This window comes from Pleurodeles waltl, chromosome 2_2 (genome assembly GCF_031143425.1).
Source record: "Pleurodeles waltl isolate 20211129_DDA chromosome 2_2, aPleWal1.hap1.20221129, whole genome shotgun sequence".
NCBI classification, from domain to species: Eukaryota; Metazoa; Chordata; class Amphibia; order Caudata; family Salamandridae; genus Pleurodeles; species Pleurodeles waltl.
In genome coordinates this window covers 961,448,341-961,472,449 of record NC_090439.1, presented here as the reverse complement: position 1 = coordinate 961,472,449, position 24,109 = coordinate 961,448,341, and positions in this window count along the sequence as shown.

The window sequence follows — 24,109 nt, the reverse complement described above, 5'->3', positions numbered from 1 at the left end:
TATCATTAGAGACACGACGAGCCACAGAAACATATCTCAGATCAGACTGTTTTAGCATTTGGTAAGCAGAGAGCACATAGGTTATCCCTACAGCTAACCAAATTAGGACATGTATGGGTGGGGATGGGTTAACAGATGCGAGCAAAATACAAAAGAAAGACAAAGATTATTTGGAAAACATATCTAGGGCTATGGTCTACTGACTAGAAAAATGAAAAGAGTGAGTGTGAGCATGCTAGCTTCTATTGTAGAAAAGGAAAAACATGTCAAATTAAATGACAATCAGAGGGAGATACAACTCTCCGGGGTCAGCATTCGAAGACTCTTCATCAGCAAAGTATGTAGATCAATTAGTCTATTAGAAGCACCATCAGGGAAGTGCAGAACACTAGCTGCACAGGGAACAGCAGGGGCAATAGCCAAGGCAAGACTGCCTAAAACTTGCAAAGTCCATCCCTATGGTAAAGCACATGAATCGCTCTGATTTGTCAGTTTAGTGGCCTCACATCACGCAAAAGTGGCATCATTCAATCAAAAACAAAATCACGAAAATGTCAGGTTGCAACAGCCCGGTATTTTCTCAGGTTCGGTCTGGGATCATCTCCTCTCTCCTTGTGAATCCAAACAGTTTGGTAACAACTTATTTTTGCTTGTAACAATCCAGTTTCTTCTCCGGGTGTACAATTGAATTGACTCAGTCCCTTGTGAATCTGTGTTAGTTAAAGCAATTTTTTTCACGTTATGCCCACAGGCCTAAATTTTCCGGAAACTAACTACAAGTATCTGTACAGTTGAACAAAGAACCTATTACTACTTCCAAAGGATTTCATGAGAACAGAACCTAGAGGAAAATTTCACGTCCGAAAGAACAATGATTCATCACTTTATATGACTGCAAAATACCAGCTGTGGAGAATTAGTTATGCTAACACAAGGTATATAATGCATTAATGTATTTGTTAATAACACACATAAAATGCAAACTTGTAAAATCAGCATTATTAATACATCATCAGAAAATGTAAAACATTTCATTAAGAATTGCATATTTATTAAGGCATCACATTAAGTATGACAGAGAAGAGCATTTAACTTTATCACAAGTAACTTTAAACTCATAAATCACACATTGAACATTATAAATGCTAATTAATTTTGTTACTAGCAGCTAATCTAGTGTCTAAACTATACTTTGACATTACTTAAATCTTATTAACACATTGTAAAGTCCGGTTGGCACAATTGTTACCACCACAAATGAAAACATGAGGACTTTTAAAATACGTGTCAGTGCAGTTTTTCTACATTAGTCTTTTAAATGTGAAGCATAAGATGTCACTATCTGCTGATGTCAGGGTCTCTAATATAATTACTAACATTTACACTCCTACAGTTGGATGCTTTGATAAGGTGCATGGCTGCAGGGGTGGCTATTCCGTTAGGGTGAAGGAGCATCACCCCCGCCAGCAGCAGCTGCTAAAGTTCTACAATCAAGCAATAATAAACTGTGTTCATTATTGTTTTATTGTAGAAGGGACGGGGCCATGGGTTATGACGAGCACAGAGGGGGAGTGCTCCCCCAGTGCGCATGTATGTTTGGCCGGCCGTCTCAGGCCGGCTAAACATACAAGCGCACTAAGCTCTGTCCAACTAGGCAACTCAGTGCTGGGTTGGAGCAAGCAGGCACACTCTACCAGTCTGCCTGGCTGGGCATTCCGACCAATCTGAATGCTGTTGTCATGCTTCCAGCAGCATGTTAGTAGCATTAAGATTGGCCAGAGGGCAGGCTGGGAGCCTGTGCCTATGGCGAAGGAAACAGGAGCTGTGTGGTGGTGTCGGCGGATTCAGGTAAGTTTAAAAAAAAATTAATATAAATTTTTGTTCACCTGGCACCCCAAGCCTCGTGCTGACCCACCCCATCACGTGCCGCGAGCTGCTCCTGCATGGCTGGCCACAAGAGACAGCTAATTGTCCTATAGAAAGATGTTTTCCTGGCATTGAAGATCTACATAGAGCATGCCAAAACATATGTGCCTCTCAGTTGGATTATATGTATAAAAGTTTCAATAATTCAGTAGTGTATGTTGGATATGGGTGGATATGAGTGTATGTGAACACTCCGGAGTAGTGTTACATTCCTGGTGGCAAATGCAGAAACTCTAGATTGTCTAACTGAATTACATCAGTGAGATCTCAGGCATGAAGAGAATTTGCCCCATAATCTGTGCACATGTACAGAGAAGATGTGTGTTTTTATTTGATTCTCTTAGGGTTTGTGACTGTCATGGGTGCCTTGTGAAGGCCCTGCATGGAGTGTGTTGATGGCAGGAGATAGCATTTTCTGGCTTTGCTGCAATTAATACCCTTAAAAGTTTTTAATTATGAAGTAAATGTGATAGTTTACATTTTTAAACTGGAGAAGATAAAAATCTGAAATGTATCATATTCCATTCCTCTTCTCCATAAACTCTTGGACTCTCTCTTCCACAATAAAGAATTGTAAATAATCTTAGAAATGACTTGGTTAGGAAGGATTAACAGTTTTAAAATTAATTTTATGTCTGACTGCTTTATGTTCTATGGATGTAAATTCACCAAAATGTCAGGGGTAACAGAAGAGACATCACATGTCCTTTTACAGGTGTCGTTAGATAACATCAGGCCTGGCACATTACAGGAAATGATTTCATGTGACCTTTGGCTCTGTCACATCATTGGAAGTGATATCACCGAAGAAAACTAAGCTAAGTACACAATGACATAAGTTCAATATTAATAACACAACAGAATGTTTTTTAAAACAACCATGTATTTTTTCATAGTCACAAATATACTAATTAGGTGATACCATATGTCAGAGATGCAGCTATCAGTTAACTTGCAGTACCCATTATATGCCAGGCAGTGATTTTAAGCTCAAACAGTCTTAAATGTCAGGGACAGCCCCAAAAGAACAAATTCAAGTAAAAAATGTTAAAGGATAGCTTTAGTACTGGAAAGTACAAAAACTATTCCTTAGAGAACACACTTACCCTTCCACTATGGCAGAATTGCGTGTGCATTGGTGCATGGGACACTAAAGTGTGCAAGCATAGAAAGAGATGAAAACTGCACCACATCTTAGTAAATGTTATGCTTGTGAGGATTTAGGTGTATTATATGGTATGGCTGTGTGGTCTCACCATTGAATACCCTTACAAAAATTGTCTTCAGTGATTGATGAGAGCAACAGAGAAAAATAGGGTGGAAATTCAAGACCTGAGAACAGGGGAGGAAAAGGTGCAGTTGAGGCTTGAAACTATGGAGAATAATCAGAAAAGAAATAACTTGAGGTTTTTAAGGGTCCCAGAAGGTTTGGAAGGGGGAGACTTGAAGGGTTTGGTAGTCCAGTTGATTATAAGGGGTACAAGTTGAAGACACGGATGAAGCTATAGCAAGAGACATCCAAAGGGTGCACTGGGATCCATTTAGAAAACCCCTAAATAGAGATAAGCCCAGAAAGATCCTGGTCTGCTTCCACACGTATGCTATGAAGGAGGTTATTTTAGTTGCAGCTCTTAAAAAAAAATATTAATGGTTGAGGGTACTAGTTTTGAGATTAGATCTGATCTTTCAAGTGCCACACTAAACAAGCAATGGGAATTGGGGAAGAAAATTGAAGTTTTAAAGGGGTTGGAGGCTACGGCCCAACTTAAATTCCCGGCTTCCCTGAAAGTTATCCTGCAAACTAATGAAGAGTTGGGTTAACATACCCGTTATGATTTTGGGGAGGGTTAACCTTGTTAAGATGATGATCTTACCAAAATTGCTATTTATTTTTAATGCACTGCCTTTGGAGCATAAAAAGGAGTGGTTGAGTAAGCTACAGGGAAAAATGAGCAGTTTTCTATGGGCCTGCAAGGGTGCACGTATAGCTTGGAAGACTTTGAGACGGTGGAAGGAGAAAGGGGGGCTCGAGCTACCGGACTTGAAATATTATGCCTGGGTGCTATTAAAAACCCGAGAGGGGCATAGAAGGAGCCAGGGGTTTCAGAGCTGGGGCAGATATTTAAAGTCATGATGAAATTTGAGAAGGTAACAGAGGTGTGATTTTTTAAAATAAATTTGAAGATCCTAAAGTGTTCAAGAAGGTGAGATTCAAAATATTGCAAGACTCCGCAAAAATGTTGTACCCTGTGAGGAGAGCCACCAATTTACCATACCATGGCAAATATGCCCCCACTGGGACTCACCGGGCTTGCCAGAATTAACTAAACATGCTCTAGCTGGACCTCTGAAAGAGGCTAGGATCGCGCAGTGGGGACAATTGTGCAACAAAGAGGGCTTGATCTCGTATGAGGATCTCAATATGGAGACAGTTGGTAACCCCTCCAAATTTAAATATCTGCAAATAAAGTGTTGGGTGAAGGGTATTAAAGAAGAAGTGGGCAGCTCAAACAAGGTAGAGAGACTGCTTCATCAGGACAGCCCCGGAAAGAAAGAAGTGACTGAGATGGTATTGGGCACTGTTGGAGACTATAGATGGAGAATTCCTTATGCCAGAAGAAATCTGGAGAGAACACCTGAAAAGATCACAGATAAGAGAATTATGGCAAGTATCTACTACCTAGTTATATTCTACAGTTAAACCTGCTTGTTTAAGAAGTAACCATCTGTTTTCAATTTACAGGGCCTTTTGGACCCCAGAGAAACTATCAAGATTGAAGCAGAGTAGTGTGGTCAATTGTAGGAATTGTGGCCTGGAAGCCGTTGGAGATTTGCATATGTTCTGGGAGTGTTCACGGCTCAGCCGATTCTGGAGCGAGGTTGAAGAGATTATCAACAAAATCTTACCTATAAAGTGTAAGGTAAGCCCCCCATTGGTGATCTTTGGTTGTCTATTGGAAACAATGAAGGTAAATAGAGACACTGGCAAATTGCTGTTTTACATGATATTATTGGCCAGGAGGGAGATCTGCTGGAAGTGGATCAGTATTTTCCCCCAGACGGTTTTGGAGTGGAAAGACTCGCTAACATTTACCCTTAGATTAGATACAAGTGGAAAGGAGGAGATGAATAAGAAGAACAGTTTTTTGGCCTCATTAAACAGCTGGCTAGCTATGCAATAATTGGCTTGTCCCATGATCACTCAACAGTCGGTCCAAGGGAATGTCTCGAACATGTGCCTAATAGACTATACCAATTCAGAGATTTGGGCCACTTCCGGTTAGGAGCCTGTAAGGGAAGGTTGAACTTGAACGAATGGGCCACCCAGATGAGGCCCTCCAATAAGACACGCCACTACCCGGAAATGTGAATAAGGACAAAAAAGAAATCAAGAAAGAGACGCAACAATTTATAAAAATAGAGTATGTTTTTATTCATTATTACTTGATCATCAAAATCTACCAGAAGTTTCTGGAGATATGAATTTATAGGCATTTAATACCTTTTTAATTTAACTAGAAACAAGCACTGATCAACAACAAATTTGGAAACGTTTGAAAAGTTAGAAAGAGTTGGTTCGGCAACTCTGACCTGATTTGGGTGACCACTTTCAACAGGGCAGAGGTTTAGGAGACCAGTAAGGATACTTTTGAAAATTACCTGGCCACCAGAGCCTTTTTTCCCCCTTACATTTCTCCCTGATAGCAATAGTCGACCAGAGCCTTTTTCAGCCCAGTTCCAGCCCTTATAGAACAACCACCATAGAATAAAATGGAGTGGTCCTGATGCTGGGGATGCAGGATGAAAAGATGCTTAAAGATGCTCCTGGTGTTGTTCAGTTGATGAGGATCAGTTCCTGGTGATCCTTCAGTCCACAGGTGAGGTGGGGCAACCTTGGCCACTGAACTTGGGGTCTCACAAAGCCCTCTTTGCAATAGTAGAAGGGCAGCTATGACTGGGAGCTAGAGTCCCTCTTGGGTAATGAATCCAGAATCAGATAGCGCTCCAGGGTCCGGCAGACTCATGTGTAACTTTTGGCTATCTTGGATTTGTCTTATGGGGGGCCCGGCAGCTGGGATTCTGCAGAAGTGGCTACGGCTCTGCTGGTTTGGTCTCTTTCAGCTTTGATGTCCCTGATGCTGTTCTAGGGGGGCAGCCAACTGACCCTCTGAGTCACTGCTTTGATCTGGGGCAGGCAATCAACTTCTCACTGAGCCAGGAGCCACAGACACAGTCCAAACTTCACAAGCCCAAAGTGCAGCAGGAGCAGTTCCTCCAACGGTGCAACCTCTCTTTGTGCAGTTTCAATAGCAGTAGGGCAGTCTTTCTTCAGTCTTTTCTCCAAATCCAATGTAAGCTGAAGTCCAGGGATGCCCATTTTATCCTGGGAAAATGTCTCAAGGGGACAACGCAGTCACTAGCCAATTGTGTACTAGGTCCCCTCTTCTTTTATGGGAAAGTTCTTGTGCTGTGCAGCATTTAGCAATCCCAGAGTGCAATATTCATGCAACTCTAAAGACCTTCTCTTGACTGTGAGGATCTTGGTAGCCCTCCCCCAGAGGTGTGGCTAACTAAGGGGTACGTGCTCATGGGATAACCCGTTTGGGGATGAGTTTTCCCTTTCTGGCCCTATCTCTAACTTGTCTGCATGAACAAATGGCAGCCTGCTCGGGAGTGTTATCACCATTTACCCTTCAAAGGTGTCTACCCCTTTGAAGCTCGTATTTTGGGATAACACCAAGATTGGCTTTGTGAGAGGGGAGGTAACACCTCACCCTTTAGCAGCTGCCTGTGTTTCTAGACATGGAAGGCATTCACACATTTCCCCAGGTGGGCCTGGACCTGTCTGAAAGTTGCAGAACTTTAATTGTGAACTTAAATTAAACCTGGGCATGAGGTCAGATTTCATGTCACAATTATTTTGATACCTTACAATACCCAGGTAAGTAGTCCAATTCAGAAGTTAGTCAGGCTGGGATGCCAGCTGGTAACCCTTTGTTAGCCAGTAGGGCTGCTACCTTTTCCTAAGCAAAATGACAATTTGAGGCGTTTTGTTGTTATGACATATATGAACATATATGCCCCAGTTAGCAATATATAGTTCCCTGCCTTGGGGCTCTATAGGCCTTCCAAAGGAGAGACCTCCATATGGGGTTAAAGGAGGAGGTGGCTTTGTCCTTAAAATGGCAAAATCAAACTAGCAGTGTAAACACTGCCCTTCGAATCTGCTGTTACAGGGTGGGAGACATTTTGTCCTTTTGGGTGGTACAAACAGTGCTGCAGCCCTGAGTAGACACTCTGCCTTCCATGCCCTGAGTACATATACTAGGGACTTATAAGTAAGTCAGAACTAGCCAGTTGACATGTATTTTGTGAGGGGTTAGAACACTGGCACTGAAGTCGGCTTGGCAGACCTTAGTGCACTCTCGAATTTGAAAACCAGCAGCTAGAAATCCAAATGGGGGCAAAAAGTGTGGGAGCGGGGACCTGCAAAAAACCTGCTTCCTTACAGTGCCGTTCTGCTCTCTCTCTGTCACACAATACATTGCAGCAACTTTAGCTGATCTACATTGCGTGAACTTTTCATTAATCTAGGCCTAGGCTCCTCAAACTTCGATGGAGATCGGTTGATGTGATGGTGCATTTTGTTCCAAGGTCTATATAAATAACTGGCCCTAGGTAAAATGGAAAAATGAGAAAGTGCATTTCAGTGCCTTATCTGCTAAATAAAAAAATATGTTTCACAGTACAACTCAGTCAACATAAGCAGTCTGTGACAAGCTGAGTGCACATCATTGGATGTGCTGCATTCCACCCCTTGCCATGAGTGCTACTGTCAAGATAGACATTTCTGCACTCTTTGCCCACAGTTAGTCAAAACGTTCTACTTTTGTTTGGACTCTCTATACGTTTTTCATAACATAACAGAATGCCAGGGGACACAAAGGGCATGCCAGTGGTCACAGTTGCAACCCTTGGCAACCCACAATTGACCTACCTGGGGCCCTCACGATTAAAATTGCCCAAATGCTGAAAATAATTTTAGAGGGATTTATCAAGTTTTTGTGTCACTCTAAAGTCATACAAAGTGACACACATTGATGCAGTCTTGATATGGTATTTACGGTCCACAACACAAGTGTTTTGTGCTTAAAAGTTACCCTTTCGGTAGCACAATAGTCCTTTGTGGTGTTTTGAGCTACACTGTGTGAAAGAGGCATTAAATGGGTGATCCTTGCGTGTTCCAACCCATGGTTTTCGACTTAAATCTAAAGATTAGATAAAGAGACCTAGCTTTACACAAAAAATAACACCTCCTTGAGGCAGGCACTACTATTTCAAACATTGCATGTGTGCAGAGTTATTCACCACACATTCAGTGTGCATTTTTTTAAGTTAAAGTATTGGATTTTATACCTCAACAAAATCTATGTTAGAAAACACACACACAACTGTATACTATATTGTGCTATTGTTCAAAGTTGTGTGCACTCAGCACAATACAGCAACTTTGGTTTCCGCACTGTTTTGCAATATTTCTCGGTTAAATCTGCCCCTTTGTCTTTGTGTGTAGATCCAAGACAAAGTTTTATTGACATCAACAAGGAAGGGGGACTGAGGGTCCTGGATATCACAAACATGTAGCAGCAGCCTGGCAACTGATGATAACTTTGAGTTAGAGAGAAGAGAGGGATGACAACCATTCATTGACAATTGATAGAACAGAAAGTTGAATTTTGATTGGGGACTTGATTTTGTCATCACCAAAAGGGAAAGCAGTTACCAGCCCCCCTCTACAGTGATATGAGGTCAGTATTTGGGATTAGGAGGGATCTAAGGGTAAGTACAATATCTTTAGTTACCCTGCTCCGCCCACTCTGGTTTTAATCACTTCTGATTTCTCTCCTGGCTGTAAAAACGAGAAATGTTCAAACTGGAAACAGGAGACTTGCACACGTCATATCAGATGTAAAATAATCGGGCCTAAAGAGTGTAAAACTAATTGCAAAATTTGTGAGTTTGATAGATTTCATAACCTCGAACTAAGCCACTCCTATCTCCCAGCTCAATCGTGCAATGGTATAAATTAAAAATAAATATGGAAAAATGGGAAAGAAAGGAAGGAAAGAAGGGAATGAGAAAACTGGGGAGGAAGTGAAAATAAAGGCATAAGCAAAGCCAATGTCTAAGACAGCGAAAAAAGGTTAGTAAAAAAGAAAAGTTGATAAACGTAAGCAAATGAACAGAGATGAAGATGAAAAGTGCCAAGCTTCTAGGAACTCTATTTGTGTTGATGGCGGATGTTACTTCTCTGAAAATACTCTATGTTTAAAGATGCCCACTGCTGCAGTGATACTTTTACTGGCAGAAATTCAATAAATACTTGAATCAGTGCAATCATATATCTGAATTTGTGCTTCCAGTGATGGAAGTACATAGGCATTATTATCTAAGAGGAAGGTGGAAACCACTCTCAGGTAGTAATTGACCAGAGTGGAGGCAGAAGGCAAGATGCTAAGCAAAGGATTCTACACCAACTGTGCATTTTAAGGATGTTGCATGTAAACAGGTAGCTAATGACCATAAAGAAGAAAGAGACCACAGGCCAGTGCCTTTATTGGCCACAGACATCCAAGGTCATTTGACATATCTTTCATAATGTAACCTAAACAGATATTTTGTCTAAATACATGTGATAAACTTGCCCTCTCCAGCTGTAAATACATTACATATTTTTCATATCGGACCATGTTATATGACACCTTCCACAGTCCTGCCTTTTTAGCATGCAGCACTTTGCATATTGAGATTTTAAATGTTGAATTCAAAACTTCATGTCCCAGAATCCAACCTACTGCAGTCTAGAAATACATAACTTGCCACACATGATAGGGGAGCTTACCAGCTACCTCGAGGCAATCTCCAGGATTCAGCAACCCCCCCACTCCAAGAACCAATATTAACTTATTATGAGTGAACAGTAGAAGAGTACATTTATTTGCTCCTCTACCCTTCAAGTGTTAAAGAAATGAATTTTGTTTTTGGATAAACCTGTGATGCTCAGACCTGCATACTAAGGTATCTTGCATTGCTTCCATTTCAGGGACAATGACGAAAGTGTGAATGCGGGCCCTTAAGCATCATGGTAGCTTGTTTGAGCAGTCAAGTCCCAGAGAAAAGGTGGTACATTAAAGAAAGTATGGCAAGCCGGGGCTGCTATTTTTTTATGTAACAATGATTTAACATGACTTTAGATATATAGATGTATGCATAAGGAAATGGACCAAACAATTTCTATCACACAATAGCAAAATAATATATCACATAAGATAAACAGTATAAACATTGGGGCCCAGATTTATCATAGTAACTCCATTGCCCTTGTGTCCCACAAGGTGTCATATGGTCAACACACTAATAGAGTCAGATTTATCAAGCAATACAAGGCCACCTTGTCTGGTCCTGCATTTCTTGGTAAATCTTCAGTAACACAAGGCAGCGCAAGTAGCTGCCTTGTGTTAATCTGCTCTGGGAAGGAGTTCTGAGTGTGGATGGATTTTAGCACATTGCCAGATTTACCAAGATCAAGACTAGTAAACGTGGGAATGCACCAAAATACTATACCTTCCCAGGCGAGGCGCAAAAAGGGGAAATGTCTTTATTTCTCTTCCTTGTTTCCTCTTTACAGTATACAGATACGTCATTGTACAGCATACATAGAAAGAGGAAAAAACCTCAAAGGATTGTTTATGTTTTATGAAGGGACAACTGCACAAAAACAATCCTGCCTAAAATGCAGACACCCATGCACCATGGCGCAAGGCTGCCTATTTTGGCACTAGGCAGCAGAATGTACTCCAGCACAGGATGAGAACAGGAATGCAGCAAATACTAGTAAATATGAAGCATTCCCTCCACCTCCCTTAAATGCAGCATCATGCAGCAAGTTTTCTTGTCGTGTTGCGTTGCATTACATTGCATGAAAGATTGCTAAATCAAGCCCCTGCTATAAATGTTACACAATATATCATCAGTTGACAATGAATATTGCACTGTTATAATTGAATGGATAGTGTGGAGGAGTAAAATCCTCCCACCTAAATATGATATACCAATCGGTATCACTAAGAAGCTTTGCAAACTTGAACAACACTGTAAATCATTTTAAGACTGACAAAGTTGATCAATATAATTGCAAGAATCCTCCTTCTCAACATTCAAAAAAATCTTTTCAGCAGAACCAAATATTCAACACTTTGAAACGCACCCAATCATCAATAATATGAAATTTCTTAATGCTTCACATATGAGCAATCTGTTCAAGAATGCCTAGAAAGACATTAGGTGTAAAGGTTCAACATCCAAAGTTTATGATTGCACAGACACCACCTATGGCAGTCAGGACAAAACCAAGAGCCTTCCTATTCTGTAAAAACCTGACAATATGGCTATTGAAGTTGAGTTTACCATCTCCTACAATACTTTGGCTAGTTTTTGTATACCCTCTTATTTCAGTTAGGAAACAAGATTGTAAAGAAACAAGAAGTCTCAGAAATTTCTCTGGGCGGGGGAGAGGGTGGATTTTAGCTGGAATATATCATATGCTAGGTACTGCAATAGCTGGATGGAAAGATCCAGTCCAGTCTTTCGGTGCTAATCATATGCCCTTTTCCCACAGGTGAAAAAGGTGCCAGGAAACCACAGGTGTGTCTGTGGGTATAAAGTACCCCTGATGGCAGTTTGAAGAAGTACAGGCACATTTCAGAATCAGGTAAGGCTGGATAGTAGAATTCTACAGGAATTGGCAATCTTTTGTGTGGTGTACCCTCAAGTTTTTGCCTTAACTCTTTTTGCTGGTTAAAGTGCACTTTACCCATGCTAACCAGTGGTAAAGCGCCTCTGCTCCCCCTTTCACCATGAAAAAATTGGTGACCACCTGATTGGCATATTTAACTTACCTATACATCCCTAGATCAAGGAACAAATTGTACCCATGGCCTGTAAGTTAAGTGTCACTACTGGACTGCTGCACGCATTGCACCACCCTCTACAGTGACAATGTCAAACTGTTGCACTTTAAATACTGAATTTTGACCTGTCAAAATAACCCCCTTCTTTTTAGATATTAGTGTCACCCCTATGTAGGCCTAGTTGGCCACAAGGCATAGTGTATGATATTTAAAAGTAGGAAAAAGTAATGTTACACATGTCCTTATAGCGAATAGCCCCCGAACACTAGTTTCACTGTAGCAAGGCTATCTGTTTCATAGGAAAACACTGGTTTACATTATTACATTTAATGATGCTAATTTCCGTTAGGAAACAGCTAGATTATAATTCAAGGGCTCTTCATAATAAAAACTAATTTCTGATAAATATTAAGGGAAGTGTACTTTCTGAAAGTTACCTGTTCTCTGCCCAAGGACTTTCAAGGTTAATTTATATGTGCCTCCAATACTAGCTCTCAGAGTGATCCAGCACTGATGAGGTGTGAAACTGCTCCCAGAGCTGAGACAAAAGCCATGGGTATAAGGATATGTTGCTGCTGCCATGACAGAATGACCAGTAGATTTGGTCCAGGATTTTAATTAACTTCAAAGAGAGCTATGCTGTCACAGACAGATATTACTGGCAACGGGTAGGCCCCTTTGTTTGTGTCCCCAGTCTGGCAGACACCAGTACCAGTGGGAGGGGACATGCCCCTCAAACTGGTTTAGAGCGACTACAGAGGATGAATTGTTCATTTCCATGGCCAAACCTCTTGGGTGGGCACACTGACTCTGAACAAGGGAAAACGGGGTTTATCATATGGATTTAGACAGAGAGGGGCACTGTGGGATTGTTTTCAGTGGGTAGGTGTACCCCTGGAAATGTTTATCCTGATGGTTAGGGAGTGTCCAGAAGTTCCTCCCACCCACAGGCTGGCATCAGGCATACATGTGGCATCCCCAGTAACCTCCTTAGAACACTAATGAGCATGTAGAAGAATCAAAAGAGGACCAAACCTGCTGCCTGTGCACTGAGATGAATGCTGAAGGACTGGGCCTGCTCTCTTTTGTACCCTGGACTAAGAAGTGGACCCCAAGGGGCAGTTACAACACCTCCTGTTCAAGGTACTGGGACATAACAAGCTATGAGAGACCTTGTCTGCAGTCACACAGCTGACCATTGTTAACTAGACCTGCCCTAGACCCTGCTTGTGACCTCTTCTGGAGTGACTCCTGACCGCTAAGTGCAGTCCCCAAGGTCCTGGCCCCTGCTTGGTGTCAAAGTGTACTCCACCTACTACCCCTGAAAACCTTTTTGGCTCCAAAGGCATTTGACGTACCGGGGGCAAACTTTCCAATTCTATCCGATGAAGGTGTGTTGCAACTGGGCCAAAGATTCAGGTTTTTCCCACTAAGAGCTTCTTAGCAGTAGCAAATCATTTTCAGCTGGACCTCACAAAGACAATATTCAGCCTTGTGAAGCCACCTTTGTCTACAGGTTGGAACCTTGCCTAGCTGGAAAAAAGTGACTAAGTCAAACTGTGGAAATCTTTACCAGGCAAAGGTACCCAAAGTATCAGGCCAGCGAGGGACCTTCTCTGGGTGCAGATTTGAAATTTTTATACAGGCAGAAGTCAAAAGCTTTACCAGGGCCGGAAATCTCATCCAACGGCCATCAGCATCGTGGAGCCCTCCTCGGCCACAGCCTGCTGCCTTGCTCAGCTGAAGATTTTTTACTTCCATTTCAGAAAATAAGTCCAAAGGTAAAGCTTCCAACTGGGCCGAACATGGTTACTTTATCTGATGCAAGCTCCATCTCAGCTAGCCTTAAGTTGTGGCTAGGTACCGTTCAAGTGGACCAGATGACTGCAGTTGGCACGTAATGCTTTCTAGCTCTATTTTTAATATACACTTTAAAAGCTTATATCTCTGGTGGTTTCCCTTCATGATGTTTGTTTTATAGTGCCATTTTATTTATTAAAACAATCTCTATTTTTCTAAATTGTTTCGGAGCTTTTCTTGTGTTGTATTTTGACTGTATTACTGTTTTGCCTCTGAGTTAAGTCTGTCTGCTCCATGCCATAGCAGGAGGTTACACTCAAATGTAATTAGTTACTTTAGTGGTTAACCCTAACACAGACTGTGATTATTACTTGAGGTGGATAATTAACCCTGTCAGCTAATACTCCAATTTCTTATACAGTCACATTCGATTTGGCCTACAAAGATGTTGCCATGTTGCTCATGGAGTAAGTTTTCATAACCTAATATATACGCAGAGGCAGCCAAATGAACAGCAGTAGGTAGATTTGCTGGTCAGGAAAACAAAAACCCTCAGTTCAGAGAGAAATGTGATCTGTAACACTGCTATACTTTGAGGAGAAGCACCCATGCAGGCGAGCTGCCACACATTGTGCTTCTTCATCAAATGCAGTAAAAACAATAGATACGCATTGGAGTAGGTAAGCAAATGGGCTGACATCCAGCACAGGGGAAGGTGATGGTTGTGCTCATATTGCTCCATGAAGTGCATGAAAACATTATCACAATAGATCGAACATCAATTTTGGAAGTTGATGAAAGGCTGTACACTAATCTCCCAACCCTTCAAAGCACAGTGAACTAAGCAATGAGGCATTCAGTAATTTGCTTGCAGTGTGATACATGGCACCAAGCAGGCAACCCCTTGGCACTTCACATTTGTATTTTTTGGTGAGCAAGACTTGGAACAGGCATTGCCATCAGGGATGGTGCACTGCCTTCCACTGATTTATTATTACAAGCACACAGTCACCAGTCTGATGCTCGCAGTAGGCTTTGGTCAGCAGGTGTGCAGTGCAGAGCACATCTTAGAATGGAAACTGTTTAAGAACTAGGGGCCAGATGTACGAAAAAAGCAATTTGCAACTTGCAAATTGCGAGTCCCTGCGACTCGCAATTTGCAAGTCGCAAATTGCTATGCAGTACGGTGTCTCAGACACCGACTGCAACTCGCAATGGGGTCGCAATGACCCACCTCATGAATATTCATGAGGTGGGTCGCAAATTGCGGCCCCATTGCGAGTATGGGCACTCGCTAACATGGAGGCCTGCTGACGTCAGCAGGCCTCCATGTTAGCGACCTGCTTGTCAATAAAGCAGTTTTTTTTTTTTTAAGTGTAGCCCGTTTTCCCTAAGGGAAAACGAGCTGCACTACAAAAAAGACCGAAACCTTTAGTTTCGGATTTTTCAGGGCAGGGAGTGGTCCCTTGGACCACTCCCTGCCCTGAAAAAATATTTTTGGGTGCAATCACAAACTGGAAGGGGTCCCATGGGGACCCCTTCCAATTTGCGATTGGGTTACCATCCACTTGAAGTGGATGGTAACTGCAATGCCATTTGCGACCGCATATGCGGTCGCAAATGGTATTGCATCCCAATGCGACTCGCAAATAGGAAGGGAACACCCCTTCCTATTTGCGAGTCTGAAATGCATTTTGCGAGTCGGTAACGACTCGCAAAATGCATTTCTGCATTGGGATACGCGTTTTGCGACTCGCAAACGGCAAATTTTGCCGTTTGCGAGTCGCAAAACGTTTCGTACATCTGGCCCTAAATCAGCTATTTGCAACGTTGCAGAGCCATATCATCATTCAACTGCAATCAGGAGATGTTTAAGGGATAGACAGAAGCACCACAGGGTGACCCATAATAATCTCAACTTGTCTTACCTTAGGTTTTTGGTTAGGAGTGGCTTAGATCGACCAGAGTGCAAAAGGAAGAGCACTGGGCCACCAGAGCCCAGTTTTGCTGCACATCATAGCATTTCATTTTTTCAAAGACCATTAAACCATTCAACTCTCCCTGAGGGCTCAGAGTGGTAAGCATTGTAAATATTTTGCTTGATTTCTGCAGCAGTACATGGTTCTGGACTATAGATGCCCTAAAGCGAGTACCCTTGTAACAAAGCTCATTCACAAGGCCACAGACCTGCAAACTGGGACCAAGTATAACCCGTTCAGCACATGACTCTCAGTGGAAGTGAGAAAGAGCTGTCAGGAAGGTAGTGTGGAAGGGCAAGGGGTTTCTCAAGTTCAAAATTCGACATCATAAATCAGCACAATTACTGATTGTCGAACCCAAAGTTTTACTTTCAAGACGAGAAGTTTACAATTAAACAGTAGGCATACAATAGTGACCAGATGCAATTTAGTGTCCTGGGTGCTGTAGTGAACGGTACCATGACTTGCTATCTTATTAAACCCCTTGGTTGACCGTCTCTTTTTTCAGGTGATTTGGAAAATACCAGTGCACTCAGTCTCTACAGTCCATAAATCTTTATCTGTCCAAGGCTAGTGTGATATTTTAAATGTGAAAACGTTCTGTAAATCACTTCCAAACGCATTAGTTCAAAAGCATCCTGGCCAGAATACATGTGTAACATAGTGCCAGATGTACCATCACGGCCCATTGTGATTCAGTAATAGCGATTTTTAAGAAATCGCTATTACCGACTCGCAAAGGTCCATGTATCACATTTGCGAATCGGTAATAGCGATTTCTTAAAAATCGCACATGCTATTACCGAATCGCAAATTGCGATACCGGCCCCATTCGCAGCTATGGGCCTGTTGGCCTATAGCTGCGAATTTTTTGCATTTCCAAAATTGCAATTTCTGAACCAGAAATCGCCATTTTGGAAATGCAAAAGGCCAGGGTGCTGGGGGCTAAGGCCCCCTCTCCTGCACCCCATTTTTTTTTTTTTACATGTAAGGTACACACATGCAAAAAGGGCATGTGTGCTTTACATGTTCAATTTAAAAATGCAGTTTTACTGCATTTTTTAATTTTGCACCAGGTTACCACCTGGTTGCAGATCATAGTATTTTGCATGTGCAAAATGCCATTCTGCGAAAAATCGCAATTTGCAATTTTTTGCAGCATTGCCTTGCGAATCGCAAATTGTGATTCGCAAAATCCAGGTCGCAAAGCTAAAAATCGCAAATTTAGCGATTTCTACTTTGTGGCCTGCGAATGCCTTTCATGCATTGCAGACCACTATTTTGCACTCGCAAACGGCCAATTTTACCGTTTGCGAGTGCAAAATATTTTCATACATCTGGCCCATAGTTCTGAATCTCATACAATATCCACCACCATGAGAGTCAGTCATTTGTTTATTTGCTTCAGTGTGGGAAAAGGGGCTGTAATGCAATAGGCATAATGCAAAGTTCAATTCCAGTAACATGCTGATCAAACATGTCTCTGAGGGAGCCCTTCACATGGTAGGGGGAGGAGAGAGGTGTAGTGATCACAAGCTATGCGTGACACAGAAGTAAAACAGAACGGAAGCAGCCCCGGAGGCTTTGATGTACCTCACCATCTCTGCATTTTACTCTAATTTAATGGCGAGGCAACTACTTGATTAGACTTCTAACAGGAAAATGCAATTTTAATTCTGCTGAAAACAGAGCGATAAACCACATGATAAATTATCTATAATTTTACGGGGATGTAAAATGACAAGTTCGCAAATAAATATACTAATTTGAATCTAAAAAAAGGATAAAAGAAATCATGGGGATTTTAAATTGCTTCTCTAAGATGAAGCTTCAGGGATACATCTGTAACAATCAAACGACCGATAATTAATTTTTATTGAGCATATGAACTGATAATTAACTCTCATTTGTATCACACCAATTATCAAGAGGCCTCTGTCATGCAGAGTTAAATGCCAGGCCTTCTTTATTGAAAAGATTCAGATTGGAAGAGCAAAACATAATCATGTGCTTTTATACTTTGGTAGGACACTAATGGATGTAGTTGTAAAATATGTTGGACGCTAACCGGGAAGGCATTGAAGGGAACGATAAAGCTGCAATTTATACTGACAGAATAATTAATCGATACGTCCACCCTCTGAGTTTGTTAGGGTCCGGGTGCATTTTATCGCACCAGATAAATAACGATACCCTGAGGTGCGTAATTAATTAGGTGTGATAATAGTACTAATTACGAGTATCTGAGGACTAACATACAGATTCTGTTGTTTACCGCACAAAAATCTGCATAGTATGGTAAATATTGTAGACTTTTCCGGTGTTAAATTCCAAAAGCTTAACCTGCCAAAATGTAACAAAGCGTACAAAGCGTAAAAGTGTTAATACTGGAAGGGGTTAAATAACTTTGAACTTTCGACCCCATGCGCAAACAGGAGTTTATGCAGGGGGTAGAACACGGAAACCCACTTATAATTGGCGCCATAGTGTTATCACGCCCCATTCCAACCTGTGATTAAAACCCAAAGGCCCTGATTATGGAGGCAGACATTTTGGATTTTTACCTATTTTTGTTTGGTGAGAAGCTGATTCATTCCACTGCCATCCATCACCTGCCTGATAGTGAACTCCGAAACAAATACACATATTTCAACATAGCAGCCAATAGAATAAAACAAAATATATGTTACTGACCAAGAATTAGAGGTTTCAGTAAAGGAGGTGATAAAACAACATGACAGGTGATGGGTCATTTAACCCTTTTGCTGGCAGGCCTTTTCCCCCTCAGGTGCCAAGCCTTATTTTTGGCTATTTAGGGCAGTTCGCGCTTAGGCCCTCATAACTTTTTGTTCACATAAGCTACCCATGCCAAATTTGCATCCTTTTTTCCAACATCCTAGAGACTTTAGAGGTACCCAGACTTTGGTTTCTTTGAAGGAAATCAAGAAATTAGCCAAAATACAGCAAAAATTATAAAAAAAAAAAAGGGGGGGGAAGGGCTGCAGAAGAAGGCTTGTGGTTTCCCCCCTGAAAATGGCATCAACAAAGGGTTTGCAGTGATAAAATCACCATCTTCCCATCTTTCAGGAACAGGCAGACTTGAATCAGAAAAACCCCATTTGTGAACACAATTTTGGCATTTTACTGGGACATACCCCATTTTTACTATTTTTTATACTTTCAGCCTCCTTCCACTCAGTGATAGAAATGGGTGTGAAACCAGTGCTGGATCCCAGAAAGCTAAACATTTCTGAAAAGAAGACAACACTCTGAATTCAGCAAGGGGTAATTTATGTAGATCCTACAAGTGTTTCCTACAGAAGATAACAGCTGAAATAAAAAAATATTGAAATTGAGGTTAAAAAACAGCCATTTTTCTCCACGTTTTACTCTGTAACTTTTTCCTGCGATGTCAGGTTTTTGAAAGCAATATACTGTTATGTCTGCTGGACCCTTCTGGTTGTTTGGACACATAGGGCTTGTAGGTTCATCAAGAACACTAGGTACCCAGAGCCAATAAATGAGCTGCACCTTGCAATGGGTTTTCATTGTCTACCAGGTGTACGGCAATTCATTTGCAGAAATATAAAAAGTGAAAAATAGGTATAGAGAAAACTTTTGTATTTCCAAAATGGGCAGAAGATAAGGTGAAGAAAAGCAGTGGTTATTTGCACATCTCTGAACTCCGGGGTGCCCATAATAGCATGTGAATTACAGGGCATTTCTCAAATAGACGCCTGTTTTAAACACTGTCTTACATTTGGAAGGAAAAAATGTAGAGAAAGACGAGGGGCAATAACACTTGTTTTGCAATTCTGTGTTCCCCCAAGTCTCCCGATAAAAATGGTACCTCACTTGCGTGGGTAGGCATAATGCTCACGACAGGAAACGCAACCTGGACACATCACATTTTTACATTGAAATCTGACATGTTTTTTGCAAAGTACCTAGCTGTGGATTTTCGCCTCTAGCTCAGCCGTCACGTAGGGAAACCTACCAAACTTGTGCATTTTTGAAAACTAGACACCTAGGGGAAGAATCCAGGATGGGGTGACTTGTGGGGCTCTGACCAGGTTCTGTTACCCAGAATCCTTTGCAAACCTCAATATTGGCCCAAAAACACTTTTTTCTCTCATTTCGGTGACAGAAAGTTCTGGAATCTGAGAGGAGCCACAACTTGCCTTCCACCCAGCGTTCCCCAAAGTCTCCCAATAAAAATGGTACCTCACTTGTGTGGGTAGGCCTAGCGCCCATGACAGGAAATGCCCCAAAACACAACATGGACACATCACGTTTTCCCAAAGAAAACAGAGCTGTTTTTGCAAATTGCCTACCTGTGGATTTTGCCCTTTAGCTCAGCCGGCACCTACGGAAACCTAGCAAACCTGAATCCAAGATGTTTTGACTTGTGGGGCTCTGACCAGGTTCTGTTACCCAGAATCCTTTGTAAACCTCAAAATCTGTCCAAAAACACTTTTTCCTCTCATTTCGGTGCCAGAAAGTTCAGGAATCTGAGAGGAGCCCTCAATTTCCTTCCACCCAGCATTCCCCCAAGTCCCCAGATGAAAATGGTACCTCATTTGTGTGGGTAAGTCTAGCGCACGTGATAGGAAAGTCCCCAAAACACAACATGGACACATCACATTTCCCCAAAGAAAACAGAGCTGTTTTTCCAAAGTGCCTAGCTGTGGATTTTGGCCTCTAGCTCAGCCAGCACCTAGGGAAACCTAGCAAACCTGTGCATTTTTGAAAACTAGACACCTAGAGGAATCCAAGATGGGGTGACTTGTGGGGCTCTTACCAGGTTCTGTTACCCAGAATCCTTAGCAAACCTCAAAATTTGCCCAAAAAACGCCTTTTCCTCTCATTTCGGTGACAGAAAGTTCTGGAATATGAGAGGAGCCACAAATTTCCTTCCACCTACCATTCCCACAAGTCTCCCGATACAAAATGGTACCTCACTTGTGTGAGTAGGTCTAGCGCCCGCGATAGGAAATGCCCCAAAACACAACATGGACACATCACATTTTACCGAAGAAAACAGATCTGTTTTTCTCAAACTGCCTAGCTGTGGATTTTGTCCTCTAGCTCAGTCGTCACCTAGAGAAACCTATAAAACCTGTGCATTCCTGAAAAACAGACACCTAGGGGAATCCAAGATGGGGTGACTTCTGAGGGCTCTGACCAGTTTCTGCTACCCAGAATCCTTTGCAAACCTCAAAATTTCACCACAAAAACACTTTTTCCTCTCATTTCAGAGACAGATAGTTCTGGAATCTGAGAGGAGCCACAAATTTCCTTCCAACCAGCGTTCCTCCAAGTCTCCCAATATAAATGGTACCTCATTTGTGTGGGTAAGCCTAGAACCCGCAACAGGAAATACCCAAAAACACAACGTGGACACATCACATTTTCCCAAAGAAAACAGAGCTGTTTTGTGCAAAGTGCCTAGTTGTGGATTTTGGCCTCTAGCCCAGCCGGCGTCTAGGGAAACCTAGCAAACCTGTGCATTTTTGAAAACTAGACACCTAGGGGAATCCAAGATGGGGTGACTTGTGGGGCTCTTACCAGGTTCTGTTACCCAGAATCCTTAGCAAACCTCAAAATTTGCCCAAAAAACGCCTTTTCCTCTCATTTCGGTGACAGAAAGTTCTGGAATCTGAGAGGAGCCACAAATTTCCTTCCACCTACCATTCCCACAAGTCTCCCGATACAAAATGGTACCTCACTTGTGTGAGTAGGTCTAGCGCCCGCGATAGGAAATGCCCCAAAACACAATATGGACACATCACATTTTACTGAAGAAAACAGATCTGTTTTTCTCAAAGTGCCTAGCTGTGGATTTTGTCCTCTAGCTCAGTCGTCACCTAGAGAAACCTAGAAAACCTGTGCATTCTTGAAAAACAGACACCTAGGGGAATCCAAGATGGGGTGACTTCTGGGGGCTCTGACCAGTTTCTGCTACACAGAATCCTTTGCAAACCTCAAAATTTCACCACAAAAACACTTTTCCCTCTCATTTCAGAGACAGAAAGTTCTGGAATCTGAGAGGAGCCACAAATTTCTTTCCAACCAGCGTTCCTCCAAGTCTCCCAATATAAATGGTACCTCATTTGTGTGGGTAAGCCTAGAACCCGCAACAGGAAATACCCCAAAACACAACGTGGACACATCACATTTTCCCAAAGAAAACAGAGCTGTTTTGTGCAAAGTGCCAAGTTGTGGATTTTGGCCTCTAGCCCAGCCGGCGTCTAGGGAAACCTAGCAAACCTGTGCATTTTTAAAAACTAGACACCTAGGAGAATCCAAGATGGGGTGACTTGTGGTGCTCTGACAAGGTTCTGTTACCCAGAATCCTTTGCAAACCTCAAACTCTGGCCACAAAACACGTTTTCCTCTCATTTCGGTGACAAAAAGTTTTGGAATCTGGGAGGAGCCTCAAATTCCCTTCCACCCAGCATTCCCCCAAGTCTGCTGATAAAAAATGGTACCTCACTTGTGTGGGTAGACCTAGGGCCTGCGTCAGGAAATGCCCCAAAACACAACGTGGACACATCACATTTTCCTAAAGAAAACAGAGCTATTTTTTGCAAACTGGCTAGCTGTGGATTTTGGCCTCTAGCTCAGTCGGCACCTAGAGAAACCTAGGAAACCTGTGCATTCTTGAAAACTAGAAACCTAGGGGAATCCAGGATGGGGTGACTTGTGGTGCTCTGACCAGGTTCTGTTACCCAGAATCCTTTGCAAACCTCAAAATCTGGCCACAAAAACACTTTTTCCTCTCATTTCAGTGACAGAAAGTTCTGGAATCTGAGAGGAGCCACATATTTCTTTCCACCCAGCATTACCCCAAGTCTCCCGATGAAAATGGTACCCCATTTGTGTGGGTAGGTCTAGCGCCCGTGATAGGAAATGCCCCAAAACACAACATGGACACATCACATTTTCCCAAAGAAAACAGAGCTGTTTTTCTCAAAGTGCCTAGCTGTGGATTTTGGTCTCTAGCTCGGTAGGTACCTAGAGAAACCTAGCAAACCAGTCCGTTCTTGAAAACTAAACACCTAGGGGAATCCAAGATGGGGTGACTTGTGGTGCTCTGACAAGGTTCTGTTACCCAGAATCCTTTGCAAACCTCAAAATCTGGCCACAAAAACACGTTTTCCTCTCATTTCGGTGACAGAAAGTTTTGGAATCTGGGAGGAGCCTCAAATTCCCTTTCACCCAGCATTCCCCCAAGTCTCCTGATAAAAAATGGTACCTCACTTGTGTGGGTAGACCTAGCGCATGCGTCAGGAAATGCCCCAAAACACAACGTGGACACATCACATTTTCCTAAAGAAAACAGAGCTGTTTTTTGCAAACTGGCTAGCTGTGGATTTTGGCCTCTAGCTCAGTCGGCACCTAGAGAAACCTAGGAAACCTGTGCATTCTTGAAAACTAGAAACCTAGGGGAATCCAGGATGGGGTGACTTGTGGTGCTCTGACCAGGTTCTGTTACCCAGAATCCTTTGCAAACCTCAAAATTTGGGCAAAAAAACACTTTTTCCTCTCATTCCAGAGACAGTTCTGGAGCCACAAACTTCCTTGCATCCAGCGTTCCTCCTAGTCTCCCGATAAAAAAAGGTACCTCACTTGTGTGGGTAGACCTAGCACGCGCAACAGGAAATGCCCCAGAACACAACGTGGACACATCACATTTTCCCAAAAGAACAGAGCTGTTTTTTGCAAAGTGCCTAGCTGTGGATTTTGGCCTCTAGCTCAGCCGGCACCTAGGGAAACCTAGCAAACCTGCGCATTTTTTTAAAACTAGACACCAAGGGGAAGCCAAGATGGGGTGACTTGTGGGGCTCTGACCAGATTCTTTTACCCAGAATCCTTTGAAAACCTCAAAACTTGGCCCAAAAAACACATTTTCCTCTCATTTCGGTAACAGAAACTTTTGGAATCTGGGAGGATCCTCAAATGTCTCTCCACCCAGCATTCCCCCAAGTCTCCTGATAAAAAAATGGTACCTCACTTGTGTGGTTAGGCCTATCGCCTGCAACAGGAAATGCCCCAAAACACAACGTGGACACATCAGATTTTCTTCAAGAAAACAGAGCTGTTTTTTACAAAGTGCCTAGCTGTGGATTTTGGCCTCCAGCTCAGTTAGCACCTAGATAAACCTAGGAAAACTGTGCATTCTGTAAAACTAGACACCTAGGGGAATCCAAGATGGGGTGACTTGTGGGGCTCATACCAGGTTCTGTTACCCAGAATCCTTTACAAACCTTAAAATTTGGCCCAAAAAACACTTTTTCCTCTCATTTCGGAGACAGTTCTGGAATCTGAGAGGAGCCACAAACTTCCTTGCATCCAGCATTCCTCCTAGTCTCCCGATAAAAAAGGTACCTCACTTGTGTGGGTAGGCCTAGCGCCCGCAACAGGAAATGC